The 21,652-nt window shown below is 36.0% G+C and overlaps 1 protein-coding gene across 3 annotated transcripts in view; it reads left to right on the top strand.

Annotated features, from left to right (window-relative positions):
- The window catches only part of LOC136346960 (uncharacterized), a 244,661-nt gene that overhangs the window by 160,117 nt on the left and 62,892 nt on the right, over positions 1–21,652 (top strand). The window contains exon 1 of one of the 3 annotated variants that reach the window (XM_066296549.1): positions 10,061–10,084. The exons of the other annotated variants lie outside the window; for them this stretch is intronic. The gene's annotated coding sequence lies outside the window, so the exon portion shown is untranslated. Of the gene's footprint in view, positions 1–10,060; positions 10,085–21,652 lie in introns of those variants that run through there. 3 annotated transcript variants of the gene reach the window in all.

Below are 21,652 nucleotides of genomic sequence, written 5' to 3'. Positions count from 1 at the left end.
ATGTTTGTTGGCCAAAAATATTACTCTCTACAAAAAATCATTCACATCCGCTTCCTTATACTGTAGTATAGTATACTAAACCGAGAATCGGCTTCCACAAAATGGTAGCTCCGCTTCAAAAACCACTATTTATTTACAGCTAACCAAGAAAATACTAGCATTGACGACATTTCAGTAATCAGTGATACCGCCATTCTTCTGAATTACTTGAAATAAACGTTTATCCATAGATTCTACAAGTCGAACAAGAAGATTATTATCCAGATTTTCCCATTCAAGAAAAATTGAATTCTTAAGCTCCTGAATGGTACTATATTTTCGATTATTTGCGTAAACACGGTGTACGAGTATCGCCCGAACGTTTTCCATTACGTTTAAATCCGGCGAACGAGAAGGCCAGTCGACCAGCGGCAATTGTGCTCCATTAAACCAAGCCTTCGATGATCGCGAGACATGAATTGGTGCATTGTCTTGTTGATATTGGAATGGAATACCATCATTTGCCTCGAGATAAGGCAAAAGACAGGCGTCCAGCGGTTCTTGATATTCTTCCGAATTCATCTTAGTGGATGGAAACGCTAAACGCACTTTGCCATGCACGCTGAACGCTGCCCACGCCATCAATGTGCCACCACCAAAATTTCTTCGTGAAAAAATTGGAGGTTCTTTCCTCAAATCTTTCCAATACCAGTTATATCCATTAGGGCCATCCAGATTCCATTTTTTCTCGTCAGACCAAATAAACTACATGGAAGATGGTGAATAATTACATAACATTGTTAGTATTGAAAATTTACATTTGTAAAATCAGTACGAACATTGGCACGAGCAAATGCGAGACGTTGAATCTTGTGAACGTCAGATAACTCTGGTGCTTTGAGCATTTTCGAATGTTCAATAAAACCACACTCACGAATTGTACGCCTAACCGTTTCAATTAATACATCAAGGTCCTGGTCTTTTTTGATGGTACTACATGACACAGTTGCGTTTGAAGGTGCATTAATGATGCGTCTTGTCTGACGGGCAGTCAACTTTTTCGGTCGCCCTGGGGATTTTTTCGGACCGTAAACGGTTGGATCCTTTAAAAAAGAATTAATAACTCGATGATTACGTCCCATTTCACGAGCGATCCAACGACTTGAACGTCCATAACGATGAAGAGTTAAAATTTCTGTTCTTTCCACCTCAGTTAAAGATCGACCACGTCCCATTGTAACAAATATTGAACAAAACTGAGCACGATCTTCTAGAGCAATGTTCTTACGCAGCAAAAAATCAATTTAAACAAATACACATTGATAAACGCCAAAAACCAAAGTGGAGCTATCATTAGGTGGAAGCCGATTTTCGGTTTAGTATGCTATACTACAGTATAAGGAAGCGGATGTGAATGATTTTTTGCAGAGAGTAATATTTTTGGCCAACAAACATGGTTTTAAAGGAAAACTTAAGGAAAGTCTAAACACTTTCGTAAATTACCAAAAAACATGGGTGGAGCTATCTTTTTGTGGAACAGTGTATATACGAATATTACACATTTTTTCATTATAAAGGCATCTACATCACAACTAATTGAAGCTTTTAGACATTAAGAAGTGTTTAGGCATTCCGGAATTGATACTTCTGATATCGTTTCCGTAGAAACCATAAATACAGACCATTTCATGCACGCTGCAGCAGTCTATAATCATCGATTATGATGCATGCGTAAGAAAAACTACTTTACATTAATTATCCGTGGAAGCTCTTTGCCGGGGCTTTTTCAATACAATGCAGCTGATTGGACAGATTTTCATCTACACCGCCTAATTTAGCATACTTAGTATCATCATCCAGTTAAATTAATGCTCCTTCTCTCCTACCCCGTCTCTTATAATCTGTTCAAGTTTGTAATAAATCGCCGACGTACAGCGTATTATTTCTTAATATAAAATTCAGTGGCACTTTCCCTGCAGAACGTTAGCAATATATTGAAGTCGGTATATTATACGTCATGCAGCTTCAAAAGAAAGCGATTGAAGAAAATTTTAACCGAATCTCCAACTTTAAGCAATAACGAGATTACATGTTTTGGAAATAAACTTAATTTAAATAACATTTATTTGAATTTAAATCGAGAAATTATTCCAAGTACATAGCCACGGGAACATATTGTAAGAGATATTCACAAATATTTTAAATTCTTTCAAAGAAAAATACGAAGTTAGAAGTTTTTACGTAAATTTACAGGGTGCCCGTTTTACGAGCCCCAGTAATCGGAGCTCATTTACTTGAGAGATACGGGGTCAGTCAAGCTGGGGCAAAGTTGCAAAATTTAAAGCTTAATAAAAAAAGCGTTGAAGGGAAATTCAAATTTTCCACAAATATTTAGAAAATTAATGGCAATATACAATACAATACAATACAATACAATAAAAAAACGCATATTTACCAATCTGAACATTGCGCAATTTTGCCTTAATTAGCCGACTTGGTGTCTCACCAGACAACCAAGAACCCAATGGTGGGACTCAGAAAACCGACAACCTGTGTAGATAGGAAATAGAATCTTATTTATCCGTATACTACCTTTGACAATAGGTGTTTGTTGTCAAGTTGTTTGCAATGCAAACTTCAGTGTCAGTATGAAATCGCCTTAAAAACAACGCCTGAAGTCTTATTTGAATCGCTAATTTGAATACGCAATCAACCATGTTTGCCCATAAATTAAGTTACTTCAATGAAATTAGAAATATATATTGTTTTATGATAGTTCATTGGGCGATCTTTCAACGTCAAACCCCAAAAATGGACGTTGGTCACGAAACTTTGCTTTATAGACTTTCAAGAGAAGGATTGAATCAGATTCCCTACAATAGGTGGGCAATATCTCAAATAATGGGCTAAAGTCGTTAATATGATAATAATATTTGTTCACTAGGTTAAATCAGGGAGAGGTTATTCATTCAATGGATAAAGTCTGCTGATATCCTCATCTAGCTTCAAAAACATGAATTGCTGTGCATCATTCGAACTGTTAAGAATTTAGTCGGGTCAAATTTTGTTACCCTCTCTCTGAACGTGCACCCTATTCATTCTCCATTATTATCCATTATTTTTACAGAGAAAAAAACTACCTGCATTCCGTAGCTGTTCAAATCCTTTAACAGTTTCTTCACTCATATTTTCCCTGTGCAAATGATGGACAGATATTAAGATTCTGGTACCCATTCTCGAAACCCATTATCACAACAAGCTGTCTCCTTGAGTTCGACCGCTTTACGGAGGGGATCTGTTTCGGTAAAGATCAACCCCACACTCCTTAACTCTAGTGCTACTTCTGATGTGAGGACATATCACAAAGATCGGTGACTAATCGGGGCTCTATCCCCCTTTTTTTTTATTTCAACGGGCATCGGCTACAGTAAAATCCTGAGGAATTCTGCCTATCTGATACCTGGTGCATCTAATAGATTTAATTCGAAAACCGACCTTCAAACCAACTGTGGAAGGTGTCATTGTACTGTACCCTGATTACAATTCTCGAACAAGACGAAACAAACTTCGGGCACAGTAAAGACATTTTGACACGTGCTAGGTGCAATATTTTTCCTATGAACACATACTAGTTAACTGTATTTATCACGTGTGTTACTCCTGAAAATCAACAACTTCGTGCTTCGCAAAATAGACCATCCCCAACTTGGGCCCTAAAGGGAAGAAAATTCAAAATGCAATCAATCTCTAGGTCACTGAAACACAGGAAATACAATTTTCCAGACAGATTTTGCACCCTCTGATTTTTTTCTATTCACATGTTCGTAGGGAAATGCACCTTTGAGTACTGGGGGCTGTTCAGGTCATTTCTGAAGACCTACCTGCGTTGCATATGTGCGCTATATCCATTTATTTCCTTGGATATAAGATGTGCAACAGGTGGCAATAGTGGGCAGGAGGAAGTACTCTTTGGCTGAATAAAGGGTAAGGTGTAGCAGTACTTTCTACCTTATTGCTAGAGTATATTCTTTTACTTATTAGAGAGTAGAGAATCGGGTTCAAGCATTTGGAGAGTTGACGAAACAAGACTTCGCTGAAATATGCAAAGTGCAGTCGCTTAGTTGCTTCACTGTCAAGAATCAGAAGCACCATTTTCGTTATAAGATTCGTTATGAAGTACCTAAGTATAACGCCACATAATATTACCCACTTAAAGCAGATCATAAACTCAAACGAGCCTGCGTAATGTAAACGCAGAAGGACGCTTGTTATCTTTGACTTGAACAATTGTGTAAAATCTCTATGTTACTCACTAAATAATATGATTTTTTTATGTAAATTTTCATAGCCAAGGTTACAGGGCACTGAACTCGCATTTCACATGTGATACATTTTAGCATTGTTGCGTCGTGAATATATCCCGTTAGGCGACTTCTTCACACTTTCTTATGAACTTAAAATGGTGTGAATTTGAGTTTCCTCGCTAATAATTCGATTAACATTTGAAAAACAAAAACTTTTTACATTAGCATTGGTTCGATAAACAATCAACGTTTCGAATCAAAATTTTCTGAATATGAAAACGTTCAGTTGTGAGGCGTACGTAGCTCCATCCAGACTACGTGCAACGTACGTAGCTTGAATACGGCAAAATTGGGTTTGCTCAATCTGGATATGGACAAATTGGGTTTGATGAGATGCAAATCCCTTCGTGCTTTGGCTTTAGGTAACTAATAAGTGCAGCTGTAGTATACCTCCCGCATTATCTTAGATCTCACGGAATATTTCCTTGAACATCTAGACGCATCACAGAACAATTAAGTTATTTGCTACATTTAGATATTATCTCTTTGTTCAGTACTGTAAATTCGTTTACTGTAAGTTACAGGATTAAAGGTTTAAGTTCGTGCTAATCTACGAAGTACCCTTAACGGGACGATAAGCAGTAGCATATAAGCAACTTGGAACGCCTTGAAAGAGGTATTATCTCCACAGAAGTCACACAGATTTCCCGTCAGAAGCCGACATAAGAAGAAACCCATAATTAGTGTCCAGTGTTGTCTTGTTCTTGCACCAGTGAGAAGTTGAATAGAAGTAGTGTATCCTACTTCGTGTATAGTTCCCTACGGTCACATTACACAGACTACGTACAACGTACGTAGCTTTAATACGTCAAAATTGGTTTTGCTCTATCTGGATGCGGCAAAATTGGGTTCGCTCTATCTGGATGCGGCAAAATTGGGTTCGCTCTATCTGGATGCGGCAAAATTGGATTCGCTCTATCTGGATGCGGCAAAATTGGATTCGCTCTATCTGGATGCGGCAAAATTAGATTCGCTCTATCTGGATGCGGCAAAATTGGATTCGCTCTATCTGAATGGAGCTGAATTGGGTTTGCGCATCGGATCAAACCAGTTTTGCTTAAAAGCAAAACTGGGTTTGATGAGATGCAGATCCCTTCCTGCTTTGGCTTTAAGTAACCAATAAGTGCAGCTACTGCCTATGATGTCAGTTTCTATCTTGCATGGCAAGGTCTCACGTAATCCATTTTAACAATTGTAAATTCATCAAAATACTTCTTGCATTCCTCGAAAATGATTTAATTCAACGAGTAAATACCCTATAAGATCTCCTTCAAATTCCATACAGATGATAAAGTTACAAATAAGCAAAGCTTATGTGAAAGCATTTGTGAAATGCAGGTTCTTAACCATACACGGTACGACGTTTTACATTAGTCGAATTGGATGTTTCTAGAATGAGACAGGTATAGTAGTTTTTCTAGCCACTAAAGAATTGAAAATTTCTATTTAGGCAATACTAAATATAACGATTTATGGGAATTTACACGGATTAGGTGTGCCTCTGCAGTTTCGATCACAGGCAGTTGCAATTCAGTAGGCCATTGCATCCGTATAAATCGATGTGATAATAAAGGTCAATTTAGCCTCCTGCATTTATTACTGGTACCTACAACTTTTTACACACGGAACATATTATTTAATCGGCTTACCTGGATTGTCGGCTTACCGTGGAAAAGTGATTTATACCAGAGGGATAATCTGGCTTCATAAAATAACTTTACGCATAAGAGCATATCGGTTTCTCAGAGTCTATCTTTGGCTTCTAATGCTTGCAATCTCTTCGTAATCCGTATTTCTAAACGGCGTCCTTGTTGTTAGGATCAGCCCTTCCACTTGAAAGTCAAAGTATCGTTGTTTTATAGTCAACAAAGGCGAAAGAATGCCACTCGAATCTCAATTCGTGGGAAAATACCTGTTAAGCACTATGAAGTGTTAGCTGCAGGTCTGATGAGCGAAAGAAGGGTTTCAATCGGCTCGGTTATGGTGATAATCAATATTTGCTTTTCAAATAAGGCACGCAGGTACTAACGCTTATTGACAAATATGTGGCGTCTCGGTGTTTGTTTTAAACCAAATTAGGAAACGAGCTACGAAAAGGACTAGAACTAATGATAATGTTAGGACATGAACGACCTGGACGTGAAAATTTTATTCTCCGTCGAACCACTCTCTCTCGCTCAAAAATGTTTCATTCGAAACTTCCGAGATATCGACAAAAGTTTAACTTTCCCTCTATAAAAATGAAAAAAAAAATACTGCGGGCAGGTCAGTGTTGTCGTGACCTCACTTGCTGCCCTTTTTACGTATTTTTCTGCAAAAATGTTTACTTTGGAATGTAAAATGCAGAGTTAATTAAACTATAATTCACACAAACTTTCATTTTACATGACCTGCTGCAATTACTCAATCGTACTAGCATCAATACAATTACATACAGGGTGGCGCATAGAAAACGAAACAGAGGCATTGTCGCGTATTTAGAAATTTGAAAAACGCTCGGATGCGTCAACTTTATATCCGAGGGGGACACATTATAAACGCATACTGGCTCCTCTCACATCAACTCCCCAGCCGGGGTGAGTTAAACCCCTAAAATCTTAAATGGAAAGTAGGGTCGAGTAATACCTTGTTTGAAAGATCTTTCGATTCTCGTTAAAATGATTTTCAATTTGACCAACTTTGATTAAGCAATTTTCAGGAAATCTGAAAAAATTAGTTCAAAAGATCATCTGGTATTAATTAATGATGTGATGAGATTGCTAAGGACTGTGGTAAAAATACTATTAGGGCGTTTAGCAATTTTTGCTTATCTACGTATTAGTTAATTAAGTGTTCGAAGTGACGATCAGCAGTTTCCAGGTAGTAATACAAGTTTTGCTCAAATCGCTGTGGCACATTTTGAAGCATTTGAGGTGTTATTTGACGGCATTCATTTATTGTCCTTTGACGAAGGCCTTTTAAAGAATCCGGTTGGATTGTATAAATCTTGCTTTTTAAGTGACCTCAAAGGAAAAAATTCAAAGGTGATAAATCTGGTGATCGTGGGGGCCAATCCAACGATCTGGGAACTATTCATTTAAATACTCTTTGACACGTAATGCGCAATGGGGAGGGGCACCACAATTTTCATCATTTTCTAATAATTCTATTAATGCGGGATCGATTGCATCTTGTAACAATTGTATGTATATGTCACTGGGGAGATTTCTAGGTAAGAAAAAAGGACCAAAAGATTATAACCAAAGATACCAGCCCAAAAATTTAATTTTTGTGGATATTGGATATGCACCTCATCCAAAGAATCTTGGAATGTTCATCTGACCAATATGGACAGTTATGATGATTCACTGTACCGTTAACAAAAAAAAGAACATTCATCAGAAAAACAGATATTGAATAGATAATTGACATTTCCAATTGCTGGTTCACTTTTAGTCTCGTAAAATTGCAAACGTGGGTTAAAATGATCTTCATTCAATTCTTGTAACAAGTGGATCTTATACGAGTGGAAATGATGGGCCTTTAATATTCTTTGAATATTGGGTCGACTGACTCCAGTTACAGTATCCAATTGACGAGTACTCAGTGTAGGATCCAGATGAACCTGTCCTAAAGCGGCAATATCGATTGCTTTATTTCTGGAAGGGTTTCCATCATTTCTTTTTTTATTGATTACAGGGCCGGTCCGACAAAATTTACGAACTAATTCCAAAATGTCTTTCTTTGCACTTGATTGTTTTCATGATTCTGGCTGAATACTTGGGCGGTCCGATTAGCACACTGATGATTTTCATAAAATAATTGAATGATTTCCACTCTCTCTGCAACCAAACGAATCATTTTTGATTTGCGAAACGTAAACGGAATTAAAATTAATTTATTCTAAAATAAATTTTCTGCACAAGAATATTCACAACCGATCTCGAATTACTAATTGCTACTAATAATCAATCAAACAAACCTATCAAAATAAGTTTTAATTTTTATTTTGTGGAAAATTATTCTAAACATGATAACAACGCATTATCTCTATTGTGTACCTTTACAACCAAGCTAAAAAAGAAGGGCCGCTGCGCTCCCCGCAAATGGTTGAAATTATCAGAATTCATGAACCTTAAAAAAATGCCTTAATGTTATTTTTATCACAGCCCTTAGCAATTTCATCACATCGTTAATTCACACCAGATGATACATCATTTGAGCTAATTTTTCTGGATTTCTTGAAAATTGCTTAATCATTTTAACGAGAATCGAAAGATCTTTCAAACAAGGTATTACTCGACCCTACTTTCCATTTAAGATTTTAGGGGTTTAACTCACCCCGGCTGGGGAGTTGATGTGAGAGGAGCCAGTATGCGTTTATAATGTGTCCCCCTCAGATATAAAGTTGACATGTCGGAGCGTTTTTTAAATTTAAATTTTTAAATAAGCCAAAATGCCTTTGTTTCGTTTTCGATGCGCCACCCTGTATGGCTGCCTCCAGCATTTACTCTTTCTAGAAGTCGTCTGTCCATGTTAAAAATTAGATTATTTAATGCTTGGAAATGAATGTTCTTCAAGTTTTGCATCTAAATTTTAAATCTTCGTAGAAACGACTTACGCATTAATTGCTATCAAAAATATTGGATGTTCCAATTAAATTTTGCACTTCGCGGAATCTACGATTTCGTCCAATATATTATGGATTATATTCCAGTGGCGGGAAAATGCTAAAATATGTCAATTTTAAGTTCATAGGAAACCAAATTGTATCTTGATTTCCAAGTAATTTCTGCATATCTTTAGCCCCCAGGGTCGCCCCTTCAAAAACTTTAAATGGTGTTGTGACACCAGCCGGTATTTTAGACGTGCTTGCCACCACGACCTAGATTTGTCAGGATCGAGACAACTCACTAATTCACTAACAGCCTTTTACTTCACTAGTGGTTCCAATGGGGAAAGATAGTACGAGTATTTAGAACGCAAGAGGTTCAGCAACGATGCCGACGAATAATCTAATAATAATTTGAATGAATCTAGAATAATGGAATCTCTATGAATCTGGAATATGAATGTCTTTGAATGAAAGGGTCTTGACTACTTACTCTACTGCGAAACCAGGGGCGTACAACTGATAACATGAATTTATCTAGAGCACATCGTTAAGAGTAGTTAGTAATTTAAACAGATCTTAGACCTTTAGTCTAAGTTAACTATATTTTGATGGTTTCGTCGTACTAGACAAAGGGATGACGTTTCTTAAAGAAACCAGTACTGGTTGTGCTGTAACATCACCATTAGGTTTTCATGAGAAATCAAATAGGAACAATGTAAGGGGGATAGATCCATAGGCGTAACATAAGGTGCTTGATTTAAGGATAAGAAAGTATGTAACAATGGCTGCAAAGGCCGAATGACATACCATTTTAATGCTGCTTCCATTCTTTATCCAACCATGAGTGTTTTTCAAATTTGAGCGATTGATTTTTCAGAATACTGTCTAGACGCCCTTAAAAAAAACAAAGATGTTTATGAAAAAACAATTAAATTTACCAAATGTGTTAGTCAAAATGTCTACGACTAACTTTCATACAGTAATACAAGTGATTTTGCAAAGCTTCTCTACCGTTTTTTTAACATTTCCAGCATGATCAAACAGCACAGGCATCTGTAGAAATGCAGGTGGTGAGCATGAACTTTTAACACTTTAAGTAGCTCCAAAAGAAAGTCTAGGGGGTTAGAAACTTCAAAGATTAGTGCAGGTAAAGTAACATTTCTTAACTTGTTCCCGTAAAAAAAATGTTCACAATTTGAACGATAGTGAAGCAAATCAACAATACTGAAAATTTGAATTACTCTACAACAATTTGGTGATTCTCAAAGGCTAATCGCGCAAACTTCAGAAAAACGTGTTGGAAACGTACTTGTCGCCTCGTCTAAATCAGTCTTGATCGGCGTTTTGTTTGTTGTGCAGCCAAATTTTCAAATCTGCACAAAACTTTATACAGATTACAAAAGATAAATTAACATCAAAGCTTAAATTTAATAGTTTCGGAATTGTCACTGGTCAAGTATCCGGACACAGCACCGCTTTGACCCAATAGAACTGAAGCCACTTCGTGCATTTGAATTTGCCGCCATTTCTAAAATAACAAAACCGCTTAGTTAATGTCGTCTAAGACAAAAATTCAAACTTTCCTAGTCATGATATTACTTAGTAGGATGTGAATGTTATACAAATAAATCCTGTTCGTTGTATACTCTTACTTTAAGCTCCATTGTTGAAGACTATTGGGTCATTGGGTGCATTGGGTTTGTCTATTTTAATTTTCCTATCAGATAAAGCAAACATACTTTTACTATACCTACTTATTATTAAAATGAGCAATTTGTATTTGTCTAGTAGTTTGTTCACTTGGAAAAGGTTTGCAAAGCATCTCTAAATGAAATCGTGAACTTCCGGTTGCTTTAACTTACTAGATCGTTGGTCAAAGCATTCCTACGAAATCGTAGAAAAACTAACGAACGCAATAGAATCAAGATCGAATAATTAATGTTATAAATTTAGCAAGTTAATAGGGGAAAATAATTATAACATTTAAAAAAAAGGAAGAATGAAGTCATAACTGCACATTGCCGACCTCTTTAATACACATTTCAGTTGAAAATGGTTGTAGCGGAAAACTAGAAAGAAGCATGAATTAATTATGAATGAATGTACGTTAATAACGGAACACACCGAATGGTATAGACGTATCAATGTCTATCAAGCATAAGGTTTTTAGTAGATTTCTTTAGAAATAGAGAAATTATTGAACATTTTCCCTCTTTAATGAATTATGTAATATTATTTATTATAAGTTATGAAACGTCATCTAGGCAATTCACAATGATGAAGTCACTCATACAAAAGGTAAAATCATTAACAGCCTCTCGAATATCTTGAACGACCTGTCATTAACGATCTTTAAAGATTTCCGAAGAGTCCCCACAAGCAAAGCACTACTTGCTTTGCCCATCACTTCACCGATGACCGACGGGTAATACGAGAGAGGAAAGATTTAAATTTTGGTAAAGACTTTTAGGCTCCTTTAATGCACATTGGACTGGATCGCTCCATTATTTACTTTCAGCCCTGACTAACAGCCGAAACTAATAAGAAATATCAACAGAACGAACTTCAAAATATATTTCTGAAGAACTATTTAATATCAGATTATGACTGACGAGAGTGAAAATTTTATAGCTTTATACTATTAGGAAAAATGCCATATGCCCATCGAGCAAATATAATTGTTTTAACAAGCCAAAGTTTCTGTGATTCGTGATATTTCATTTATTATGAGACACTCTGTAGGTGAGATCGCAGAAATAGATAGCGTTCTAATTTGGTTATGTGATCCTGATGTAAATGAATTATAAAATCGTGTTTTTCACTATTAATTCTTGAGAGAGCTCTATAGATGAACTAAATTCCGATATAAGACTCAAAAATTGGATACTTCCCCCCACATATTTAGAATCTATTTTCACATACAGTGGCGGCCGTAAGTTTGGAAGCTTTTAATTTTCCTAATAAATTATATAAAGATATTATAACGTAAAGTTGAAATTATTTAGGATACATCGAATACGTTGCCCCAAATCCCTAAAATGTGTAAACAAAATTCTATTCATTCCAAGTAAAGTTGTTATTCAAAAATCATTTTTTTTTGCCCTTGGCCGTAAATACGAAAACACATTTTAAATTTATCAGTTTGGTCATTTTGTCAGTTGTATTTTACCAGAGAGTGACTGTGTATGAAATATCTAAGTTTCCTACGACATCGAGCAAAGTTAAAAACTGTTCTGAAGATTTTAAAAACAAATTGATTTAATTATTTAATTCGGGTGTGAAATTTCACGACGAATGAATATTCCCAGGGAGACAATGAAAAAATTATTTAAAAATATAAAGCTACCGGATCGACATTTAATGGATCGAAGGTTGGAAGATCTAAGAAATGTACGAGCAATGTGGACAGATTGTGTCAAGTCATCAAGGGAATCTCTCAAGCAGATCCAAAGAAGTCGTTTAGAGAAATTGCAAACGAATTTCGTGAAAGCAACATCTTTTTATCTGCAAGAACTGTGTGACGTAGATTAGTACAAATGGGGTTATTTGGTCGTGTTGCTGGTCGAAAACCATCAATATCGAAGAAGAATATGAAAGCCCGACTTGAGTTTGCGCATAATCACATTGATTGGTTCAATGGAAAATGGAGTTGGTTGCAATGGAGCAAGTTCAACATATTTGGAAGCGATGGTAGACGGTACGTAACACGGCCAAAAAATACCAGGTACTCTGTTAAATACCAAGTGCTAACCGTTAAACACAGCGGTATTATGGTTTGGGGGGCTTTTTCTCCATCTAAACCAGGGTAAAAATAGATGGACTAATTGATCGCTTTGTTTATCGAGACATTCTTGAGAACCATATACTTCTTTATGCGGGGTGGGAAATGCCCCCACGTTGGCAATTTCAACAGGACAATGATCCTAAGCATTGCAGTAGACTAGTTAAAAAGTAGCTTAATGAAAATTCGGTTGAAGTCTTTAAGTGGCCTTCTGAAAGTCCCGATTTGAACCCCATTGAGCACCTGCGCGAGCATCTAGACAGACAAATTCGGAAGAACAACATCTTAAATAGAAATGAACTTTGGGAAAATCATAAAAGGGGATGGACGAAGATTCCTAATGATGTGTGCGCTAAGTTAGTTGGTTCCATGCGGCGCAGATGTGCTGCTATTATAAAGGCAAACGGACATGCTACAGAAGATTAATTTTATAAACGATATATTTTTTTTAATAAATAAGTAAAAAATTTCCATACTTTTGTCCAACCAAAAAACACTATTGTTCAGTAAAAACTATATCATTCAGAATATTATTGATTTATTTCGAAAATATAATTACTCCACCTAGAAAATATACAAATACACAAATTTTAACCAGTCCCTAATATGGTTTTGTTATTTAATTTAGAAAAATTAAAAGTTTCCAAACTTATGGCCACCACTGTATGCTACTTCAATCATTGTCTACCTGAAAATTTGATCAACATACATATTACTGTACTTTACAATTCCAATAAATTACATTTTATTGCGCAACAAGCTTGTTAATATGGATCTGGCTTTAAAGTAGAGAAAATACACAGTCTGTATCTAACGAAAATCACATACTACGTTTAAAATCTACATCGCTTTTTTCGGTGAATCACGCAAGTTTTTGTGAAAAATGAAAGTGATTTTCTGTAACCTATAAATCTTTGCGTTTATTTTTCAACTAAGTTTATCGGTACTTGCTGATTTAAGACGGGGAATAACAGCATTCAAGCCTGCAGTTGAGAGTACAGTAGAGTTTTATTAAATTTTTGATAAAAACTTCTGAGTCTGGGTTCAACTTTACTTTCAGCCACGAAACAGTCACACGCTTCAATCAGTTTCTCTCCACGACTCATGTTGTTACGAACAACAAACTGTTCCTACTTCGGTCTTGTCCATGTTCCACGAATGTGACAACCGAATATGGATACATTGGGCAAATTACAAATCTCGACATTACTTGGAATTATCTTGAAATTTCGTATACAGGGTGTTTCCTAACTACGTGTAAAAAATTTAAAGGCGTAATCCTCGACTGATTTTGAGTCAAAAATGTCTAATAAACATATGTCCGCAAATGCCTTGTTTCCAAGATACAGGGTGTTGACTGAAAGACGTCGAAAAAGGTTTTAAAGGTTTCTAAAGGTTTGGTGGTATTTACTAACTTGTTTATTGTTACTTTTTTTTGCTACTTCCACTACTATAAACAAGATAGTCATTGTTATTTTGGTGTTTTACTTTCTAAAGTGAAAGAATTTAGTTCTGTGTCCCAAAAATCAGATTATACCTCAGTTTTGAAAATTTTTCAAATGCCTAAGTACATTAATCAAGAAATGGCCAATATGGTTTTTGTTTACGACCTTGCTGATGGCAAGTGTTTGGCAGCGAGGCACATTTACATGGAAAGGTTTCCAAACCACCAAGCTCCCAACCACCAAACCTTTAAAAACCTCTTTCAACGTCTTTGTGATACAGGATCTCTTATGAAAACTCCAGGAGGAAAGCCAATAACACGTCGAACACCAGAAGTGGAGGAAGAAATCTTAAGACGTATTGAAGAAAACCCCGGAACCTCCGGAATTGTCTTTTCTAAAATTCAAACACCCAAACTGAGTCATTTTGGAAATAAAATCTCTTTGTCTTGTCACATTTTAACACCCTGTATCTTGGAAACAAGGCATTTGCGAACATATGTTTATTAGACATTTTTAACTCAAAATCAGTCGATGATTACGCCTTTAAATTTTTTACACGTAGTTAGGAAACACCCTGTATATGAATTCAATTTCCACCATGATTCTGGGCAGAGGATCGGTCTTCGCCCTCGGAAGAAATGTTCGGATGTGAATTTTTTTATTCTCATCTGCAGCTACAGAGCCAAGCATTTCCAGGAAAGCACCAATTGCGCCATAAGTTGTGTCAGGTGTCAGCATAGTTTTCGAATGTAGAGGAAAAACGGTCACGTTTTTTTTGGGGACATTTATGATTGGAAACGTTTAATTACAACTATTGAGGTTTTGAAACAACGCCATGAAATTTCCTTGTATGGTGTGCACAGTAGAGCTCTCTACTAATAAATTAACACAATGATGTAAAAATGAAACCGATAATTGAGATGTTTTAAGTCAGAATGTATTGGGGTTTTATATCACTATTGAACAATAAATGTTAATTACCAGCGCGCTTGAAAGCGTAGTATGGCTACTGACTGGTAGCTAGCTCTAAAATAATCGCCAATTACTTCCTTTCAACATCCTCCAGTATATTGAAAGTTTTTCAACAATTTAGTTCTTGTTAAATAAGCACAATGTTCTATTTATTATTTTGCAGTACAAATTTGTTAGTACAGTGTGTATAACAAATAAGTGTGCTTGTTTACGTCACCGGAGCGCTACTGTATTCCCAGATGTTTCTTCTCAGGAACGTCACGGGACGTACCTGGGCCTAAGTAAGTGACTGTAAATGTCTACTTTTTAAAGCATGATTTACACAATTATAAATTTTTTTTATTCATTCCCTCGAGTTTTAATCCCTCAGCGGAATGCATTTACACAATGGCACCGACGTCGTCACATTACATTCGAAATGTGGACAATAAATACCCGCAATTAGTATTGTCGGTAAAGGTCCTTGAAGCGCATTTATATATTTGTAAAATATTACAAGAAATTGCCAGCCTCAGCAGAGTGATTATTAATGAAAATGGGATGTACGGCATTTAAATTGCATTTAAATAATTTAATCGTTTGTAACTTCATTATAAGACCTCTCAGATGATGCAATAATAATTATTGGTTTTGTGTACTTCCTTTATCTGATTGAATCGGTCGAGTAAGGAGCTTGTTTCGAAAAAGGTGTAGGATCCTGTAAAAGTGAGTAAACTAACTTCGCCGCCGTACCATGTAAGAACCTTCAGGAAATGCTGAACCATAAAATCCTACTCACAGCCTGATTCTAGATAGACATGACTTTGAGATTTATATTATAGTATAACTTTTTTGACACTATTTATATTTTTCTTATCGGAAATGTAGTAATTTGTTTGACTAAATTTATGCTTTTAGTTCAGCGCACGTCAAATTTTTATCTCTCGATAGTTAAACACGATTCTTTACCACTCGATCAAAATGCTGTAAAATTGCTCTGGCCCGAGATTTTTCTTATTACAAAAATAATTTAATCAAGTATCGCGTTTTACGAGTGACGCGACGTTTTAACGAATAGAAATGACAATTTGAGTCGCCGCAGAACCATTTTTGGTCACTTTAACGATGTACAGTGGTGGCCATCGAAGTAGGACCACTTAAAAAAAAGCAATTTTTCATTTCTATCACTCAAGAGATAAAAATTTTAAATAAAAAATACGTATGTAACACATTTAATAATAATAATAATAATAATAATAACGATCAACAAAAACATATTTTAACGAAAAACAAATAAATTTCCTCAATGGAAATAATGGAAACAAAATGAACATGCGGTCATAAAAATAGGACCGTTGAAACATTATGAAAAACAAAGGAAGAAAACAAAAAAAAAACAAAACGATCAACCGAATATTACCAAACGTCTAATGCTTGGTCGCTTCTCCCCTTTGAGCTATCACTGCCTTTAATCTTTTAGACATTGACCTTACTAAGCGCTGGCAGAACTCAACAGGAATTGCTTCCCATTCCAGTTGGACTATGGACCACAGTTCTTCCCTGTTTTTGATCTGATGACGCCTCACAGCAACCTTAAGATATACCCAAAGAATTCAATAGGGTTCAAATCGGGTGACTGTGAAGGCCACGGCACAACCGGAATCGATTCATTGTGAAAACATTGTTTAACTCGCCTAGTCATATGTGTCGGATCATTATCTTGTTGATATTTTCAAATTAATGGCATTTCTTCCGAAGCATACGGCAGCATAGCATCTGTCATTATTTTAAGGTATTCTTCTTGATCTTCAATTCCTTTTATCCAATAATTGGGACCACCACCGAACCTAGAGAAGCAGCCACATAAGTTTATGTTGCCACCTCCATGTTTAATGGTTTTCTTTAAAGTATGTTTTGGAAGCAATTCCTGTTTTGCTGGTCTTCTTACATACCGTCAACCATCGGAACCAAACAAGTTAATTTTTGTTTCATCCAAAAAATGGAATCTTTTCACATTTTTGTATTATCATCTTCGTTTTCGAAACGAATATGATTCTTCCCAAATTCTATCCTTTTTAATTTGTTTATTTTTTGAAGCACGGTATCTTTCGAGCCACTCGACCATGTAAATGAACTTTCTTCAACCGTCTTCGGATAGCTCTGGAACTTATTTCCAATTTTGGGTCCCTTTGATTTTGTTTGGAGCTCACAAGAGGATTTTTTGGGATTTCTCGCTTTATTTGGCAGTCAGTCAAAACCATTGTTTTCCTCTTACGACCACGATTTCCCTGTTATTTCTTGCATTTGAGAGCATTTATCATCAAGGTTTTCGATCTTCCTATTTTTCGAGAGATTTCACGAAGAGAATTGCCTTCATCTCTGGGTATTCGTATCTGAATTCTCTCGGCTAAAGAACAATGGTTTTCACGTCTCATCTGTTTGTTAATTAATTATTGAAACGCATCAAAAAGCTTCGAAATGATTAATTAAACTTACCTTTCCATTGCTTTCCCATTGAATGAAGAATTATGAAAATTATAAGAAAATGGCGAGCTTTTAATGCACTAGTCCTATTATTATGACCACCTTAGCTGCAACTGTCTGAACGAAACAGGGCAAATACAATTCTAGTGTAAGGTAATTCCCCTGATTTCTGCTGTCAGACACAGTTACCAACATTGTAGAAATTTAGGACCCCAATTCGAATGAGGTAGAATAAGTTTCAATAGATTTTTTTCCATTTTTGAACTGAACCAGTAGTGGTCCTATTTCAATGGCCATCACTGTATGTAGGTCTCACAAGATTGAACAGCAATTGTTAGAAACTTCATCCCGATTGATCATTTCCACAAAGGGTTGAGGAAGAAACTGCGTCAGATAGCAATAGGCTTGGCTACGGTGTCGTTGACAAGGAGACAAACAGAAATAGTTTATCCATCTTTGTTTTCTAGTCATTTACTGAAGAAACTCACAAAAATTCCATGAGTCACAACCACGAATTCAAATAGTCGTGTCACTTAGTTACATCTAATACACCACACTTACTCTAAATTACTGATTGAAATCTGGTTCAGTGACATTGTATTGTATTTATTGTATTCAATTGTATGGATGTGCACCCGTCCTCCATTGCAGTCTGAGATCTGAGATTACGCCTTACGGTTCCCCTAGTTACCTGTTTACGTACAGTTACGTACAGTTTATACCTTCTGGTCCGCTCTTGCATTTGCTGGACATTCTCATAGATGGTATTTCACGAAATCTTCTTCGAAACACATCCAGCATTCTGATTCCTCATAAATGCGCATTCTGCGCAAGTGTGCGAGGATTCATTCGTTCATATACTGGGTGTCCGAAAATAACGTTGAAATATTCCCGGAGATGATTCTGGAGCTTAAAATAATTTGAAAAAGTTCTTAGGAACTTACCCCAAAAACTGCTTCCAAAAGAACTTTATAGTTCTTAAAAAGGAAACTCTGAAGGTGGTTTTTTCGCAATTTTTTCGAAACAGTTCGCATTATAATTATGGAAATCGGTATAGTGTAATAAGTCGGAATGGAAATTTTCTTTGTGTTAATAATTGCAGATTAGAGTCAGGAGCGTCACATACAGGGATTCTCCTACGTAAATGCTATCCTAACTTTTTTGTTTGTGACATTTCCTAATTTTTTAAATCAAATTACTCATTCCCAAATATTTTTAAATAAAAAAACATCCGCTTATTTCATTCCATTAGAATGTACCGTTATTCAGAAAAATGGGTTTTTATGAACCGATACACGATTGCACGGACATCGAAATCTATGAAGCAAAAGAGTGGATAATTCATTGAGATGAACGGAGGCCATTTTCAATATTTGCTATGAACAAATGATAAATCCTTAATAACATTGGTCTTGTTATTGCTGGCTAATAAAAAAATATATTTCTATTGTAAGAGTGCCTACAATATTTATTAAGATTAGCAACCTACCGTAATGTACCACTCCTGCCATTTCTTCAGCGTGTCACAGATCTAAGGTCATAAGTCGCGTAGCTAATGAGAATGATCTTTGACTCTGACTTATTTCTGAATATTCCAAAACTATACCTAGTAAGACAATGTTTTTATATCCCTGAAAAACTATGAATTCAGAGAGTTTAATTATACCATTTTTAATCATTTAAAGAATATTCTATTCGTTATCTCTTCCATTTATGTTCAAGAAATATTTTTCCAATCACCCGTGCTAGTACCATCAGAATTTTTGAGCATCATATATTTTGGGGTTTTATTATATTCACTGGAATTTTCTTTCTGGAAATATATAGAATAAATGGAGCTTTATGTAATGGTTGATTCGCTCACTCGCTCTTTGACGTGGTCACTATATAAAATGGGTGCGCAAACGATCATTAACTTTGCAATGAAACCAATTCGTATATGCGTAGATGTTCACTTCAAACCTTTGAATACAGGGTGCGCCAACTAAAACGAAACAGAGCTGTTTTCTCGATTGATAAAAGAGTTATGCAAAAATGCTCGGATACATCAACTGTGGTGTGGAGGGGGAAGAGATTTTATTAGATATTTACGGTGATTGCTTTTACCCCCTGAGCAGGGGATTAACCACCCCTGCAATTTTAAATAGGAATGGGGGCCAAGTGATACATTAAATTAAAGGCTTTTTGAAGGTCTTTATGGCGATACAAAAATTTCTTACTTTGAAGCAGCCCCTGATGAGTAAATCGATGATTTCTTCATGAATACTGCAAATACAAAATACAAGAGCACCTAAATCAATTGTTCAAAATGTTGTCCGTTCACTTCCTGACAGTAAAATAAGTTTGCTTCGAATCGCTGTCGTACCTTCTGGAGTATTTCTGGGGTGATTTGGCGGCATTCATTAACAGTGCGTTCGCGCAAAATTACTAAAATCCCTGGAAGACTGGAGTACACTTTCGACTTGAGATGACCCCATAAGAAAAATCTAATAGGGTCAAATCTGGAGAGCTCGCAGGCCATTCAATTGAGCCCTTTCTACCAATCCAATGACCAGAAAAATTTTCATTTAGAAAGTGCTGAACCGCTAAAGCATAGTGCGGTGGTGCACCATCTTGTTGAAATGCCAATAAGTTTTATGAGTAATCTAAATTATTTTCCACAAGATCTACTAGTTGGGGATAAACAACTGAAGGTAAATCTCGCCAGTCAGATTTCCGGGAATAAAATATGGTCCGATAATGTGGTTTCCAAAAACACCTGCCCACAAAATTGTGGTTTTTAGTGGCTCTTTGACTTATGAGCTCGCAAAACTGTAGTCGGACGTCAAAATCGTCCTCGTTTAACTTTTGAACAAGTTTAATTTTGTAGGGGTGAAATTTATATGATTTTCAAAATTTGCGAATGCTGGTTGCACTTATTCCAGTGGTAGTCGACAATTGTCTTATACTAGTTGTTGATTCTAAAACCGGTTGTCCTAAAACCCTTATCTCCACCCCTTTATTTCTTACCGAGAGTCTACGATTTGCTTTTACGTTAAGAATTGAACCTGTTTCTTTAAACTTCTGTACTAATTCCAGTACATACTTTCTGCTTACATGCTCATCCCCATAACGTTGGTGGAAAACATTGGCTGCTTGGTTCGCACATTTTCCATTTACGAAAAATAATTCAATAATCTCAATTCTCCCTACAGTGGGGTAAGCCATTTTTAACAATTAACACAGGCGATCAATTACCAGGTTACTGAAGACTCACAAACTAAATGGGTTTAATATTCGATGTTTTCGATACTTCCAGGTAAAAACGTGTTGATAAGGTTTTTATTTTCAGTATAGCAAAAAATATTAAACTTTATCAATTTTAAATTCCTTCTCAAAAACGGTTGGACCGCACCTAACTTCAACAGATAAAAAGGAAGATTGTTAGTTTGATCATAGCATTTAATTTCTATTTCTTGATTCATAAAACCCATTATTATTAACTAATAAATTCCATGATTTTAGCACAAAATTTGGTTCGTGAAGATATAATTGATTTACTCATCAGCGGCTATTTCAAAATAAGAAATTTTTGTATCGCCACAAAGACCTTCAAAAAGCCTTTAATTTGATGTATCACTTGACCCCCCTTCCCATTTATAATTTTAGGGGTGGTTCATCTCCTGCTCAGGGGGCGAAAGCAATCACTGTAAATATCTAATAAAAGCTCTTCCTCCTCCACACTAAAGTTGACGCGTCCGAGCATTTTTGCAAAACTCTTATCAACCGAGAAAACAGCTCTGTTCCGTTTTAGTTGGCGCGCCCAGTATAAGAACATAAAATGCGTTGATTTTTTAAGAATTCCGTTTTATTTGATGGTGTTTTTGGAAATTAAGGAACAAAATAGAGCGAATTCTTTAAAATCCCCTGTTTGCTCCTTCTACCCGTTAAATTATTTTCGTGAATCCGAAATCACTTTCATTTCGGTGCTGTGCGAGTGTGTAATTCGAATCACTATATTTCTTCTTCGCTTAAACAACCTGCACATGTTGGTTTGTTTTTAAACGTTTCGCTT

The sequence above is a fragment of the Euwallacea fornicatus genome, chromosome 25 (assembly GCF_040115645.1).
Source record: "Euwallacea fornicatus isolate EFF26 chromosome 25, ASM4011564v1, whole genome shotgun sequence".
NCBI lineage: Eukaryota > Metazoa > Arthropoda > Insecta > Coleoptera > Curculionidae > Euwallacea > Euwallacea fornicatus.
The sequence above is the reverse complement of the archived record's forward strand: the minus strand, read 5'-3'. Positions and strand labels throughout refer to the sequence as shown.